The sequence below is a fragment of the Aulostomus chinensis genome, chromosome 12 (assembly GCF_037954235.1).
Source record: "Aulostomus chinensis isolate RoL2024-O1b breed Wild chromosome 12, RoL_Achi_v1.0, whole genome shotgun sequence".
NCBI lineage: Eukaryota > Metazoa > Chordata > Actinopteri > Syngnathiformes > Aulostomidae > Aulostomus > Aulostomus chinensis.
Genome location: NC_141331.1, coordinates 4,154,536 through 4,157,990, shown reverse-complemented (window position 1 = coordinate 4,157,990; position 3,455 = coordinate 4,154,536). Strand labels below are relative to the sequence as shown.

Below are 3,455 nucleotides of genomic sequence, written 5' to 3'. Positions count from 1 at the left end.
GGAAAACAACCATCAGCAGAAACTCATCTTTACTAACCGCTGGAACCACGAAGCTGCAGAGGAGAGATTAGTCAGCAAGACCCAGCCAAAGAGAACGTGAGTCAGTCACACGGCAGCAGGCTGTTGTTCTGGAGCTATGCAACACTTCTGACAGACATCACAGCATTCACCAAAGTACCGTCCAGGTGTCATTCAGACGGACAGACGGACAGAGGGAGGCTACAGAGGCTCTGTTGTTTATCTGGACTCACACGCTGAGATGATAGTGTCTGTCGTGTGAACGCCAAAGAAACAAAGTTCGAAACTCCCAAGAAAACAAACAAACAACTCTCAGGATCAAGTACCATCGTCAGCTCCCCCCCCCCACACACACACACACACACATAAATGACCATTTTCTATCAGACATTTTCCAAAACTGAGACGTGAAAAATATCTCCCACCACATCAAGAAGTCTTCATTTATATGTCAACCATATTTTATGATTCCGTCAGAGAGTGAATGCTTTATTTTGGTTCGTGTGTTGAGCTACGTTGCCAAAACCATGTTCCTAAATGTGTGTTTTGATTTGTTGTTGTTGTTGGAGTTTCTTTTTTTGGGGGGGGCTTTTTTTCCAGCAGATTTGATGAAGCTACTTATCAGTGGAGAGAATGGTTGATTTGATGTGGCGATGCACTCTGAACTGTCCAACGGGACAAACACGCACGGACAAACAGGACTGAAGATGAACATTTAGTCACATGACGCGTTCAGGATCCGTCTTTTACTCTCAGAAAGAAACGTGGTTTAAAAGTGATGCTGTGACTTGCAGCGTCTCTCAGCTCGCCTCAGTGCGACAGCCAGGACTTCAGTCTGGGACGCGATTGCAGAAGCGCTCGTGACAGCGGCTCACAGGCCCACCAGGGAGGGAGCGGAACATCCTTTTCTCATGTGGCACATCAGAAGAACCTGGCTGGCGTCCAGGAGACTGAATTCCCATCAGGTCAATTGCACATTGTTTTCTTCTTTTTTTTGTGGACATTTCAACTTCACACTCACTTACTGGCACGGCTGGAGAGAGGGCGAGCCCCCTTGCACTGATTTATGATGCTCTCATGAATGGTTTGATAGTTGACGGTGGACACAATTGTACCGCTTATTCTGCTGTTTGCAAACAAAATACACGATAAAAATATTATTTTCTTATATTTCTACTCCAGTTCTGATAGCTGGTACTGATTTGGTTTCCCATGTCAGTTTACATGGGAGATGTTGAAAAAAGAAAATGCTGAAGTTTTGCAGTACATGAAATTACATGTGTGTTGCGCATGCAGGTATTTGTATGAAATATCTGACACAATGCAGCTGAATGAAAACAGGTGTGTCCTTTATTTCCAGTTTGGTACTTATAGCTGGGACTGGCATGGAAGCTATTAAAAAAGAAAATCCTTAATTTTACATTAAAATATTCTCATTAACTTTAAGAGAAAAGTACAGGATATGAGCAGTAATATCAGTCTCGTATTAATAGGTGGTTCTGGTTTGGAGTCCAAGAAAATGCAGAATTTTGAAGTTTAAAAAAAAAAAGAATTTTGCACTAAAATGTTAATATGAAATACAGGAGGCAACGATAATGTTCTTTATTATTTGCATGACATATAAATTCACAGCTGGCACTGCTGGAGAGTCTCTGGTGAAAGCGGGAGTCCAGGTTAGGCTCCACCAAAAAAGAGCTGTTTAGCCCTGCTTTGGTGTTAAAAGCCGCCATCAAAACCGTCCCTCCGTGTCTCATGGATACGGCCTCTGCTTCCATATTGCAGCAGCAGCAGGAGGAACAAGTCGTGTTGCCACCAGCGCCACTGAGTCCTGCATCTCAGGAGCCCTGATGGAGCATCAAACCGAGCCATTTTGACCCGGGGCATCGTGGAGGAGGTGAGTAAACCAGTTCAAGCTCAGCATGTAAATCCTATCGCTCCGTTACCACTATCCCTGCTTGATTCTCAATTTTTTTCCTGTCAAGGTTCCATTTTATTCTGTTAACATGCTTCACTTGCTGCATACAGCCACGCATTCTTCGCTCCGGATGGCAAACTTGCAGAACTGAGGAGGACTGCAGGAAACATCGCCTCCCCGGGGGTTGATGCCTCGGCTTTCGATGAACCCAAGCAACCTTTTATTTGCCGAATTCTGATGTTTAGATTGTGTATTCTGTCAGTCTGCCCACTAACTGCGCAGCCTAGAATGAGCATCCCTGCCAGCTCCCTCTCTCCAAGTGATCAAGTGATGTTGTTCTTTAACTGAAGTTTCCTCTCTCGGGGGAAACGAGCCCCGTTTTCCATGCCCGCAGGTTTCAGTTCTGGTGTGGGATTCCCAAGCCCTCAGGAAAGCACAGTTTACAACATTCCCACAGTGGTGGCCACCGAATGACTCTCTTCCTCTTCTCCTCTCGTCTGTTAAACTGGGATTTCTTCTTGGCCATGTTGTTGTCAGGCAGTGGTTTGGGAAGTGGCCCAATGGTTCCTGGTTCTTTTTGTGAAGGGGGGACAGGGGCTGAGGAGGAGGAGTAACCCCCCCCCCCCCCCCCTCCAACCCACAGTCCCTCTAACCCTACCATCCATGACAGCTCCACAGCTTTGTTCCCCATCCAAGTTTCCCCCTCCAAACCACGGGATCTTCTTGGTGGTGGAAAATCCTTCCCATGAGTGGCCCGGGCCTACGGAAGTAATTAAACATGGGTAGTTTAGTGTAATGGACATTGTCGTGTTGCCATTAACTGATCCCCCAGCTCACCAACCCAGAAACAAAGTACTGTATGTTCCTGATCTTTCATGTTTGAGTTGGGAAGCAGCCATCCTCTGTCAGTGTTTAGTGAATCAAATAAAACAGTTGCATAAATCATTTAATAGAAAGATTGAACTTCTGAGCTTATTTTAACACGGTGAAACAGCCAGACGTGGGTTCTGTTGAGCCACGCTAGCTGCTCTGGGGTTCTGGACGTCAGCACGGATATCTTCTGTGCTAATATTAACATGCTAGCATCCTCATTAACACAGATCCCACCTAGAGTGTCTTCAGTTTTGCAATAGAAGTTATGATGATAGAATTTGGCATAATAAGATTTTTCTGTCTTTCAATTTTTCCCTCTCAACCCAACCGGTCGAGGCAGATGGCCGCCCACCCACGGTGCTCGTCGGTGTTTTGCAGTCATCTGTTTAAGTGTCAAGCAAAACGTTGAGAAATGTTGCAAAAAAAAAGGAAATTCATTATCTTTTCATCAACTTTGAGCACATAAACAAGGCTACGCCAGTTTGGTCAGACGATGGTGGTGTAGGCAATGCTGTGCATGGCCAGTGAGTACTGGACATGTGGGACGCTGCAGAGACAAAGTTTCACAACATCTGCAGAGACAGAAACAACAATGTCTACAACATCAGAGCTTAAGAGGGAAAAAAAAGAGGTTCGATCTCCTATGCAC

The 3,455-nt window shown here is 45.4% G+C and overlaps 1 long non-coding RNA gene across 1 annotated transcript; it reads left to right on the top strand.

The window, feature by feature from the left end:
• On the top strand, positions 1–1,882 carry LOC147251785 (uncharacterized). The gene is made up of 3 exons (XR_015118816.1): positions 1–96; positions 813–983; positions 1,801–1,882. It is a non-coding gene; the product is annotated as an uncharacterized LOC147251785 (long non-coding RNA).
• The last annotated feature ends 1,573 nt before the right edge of the window (positions 1,883–3,455 follow it).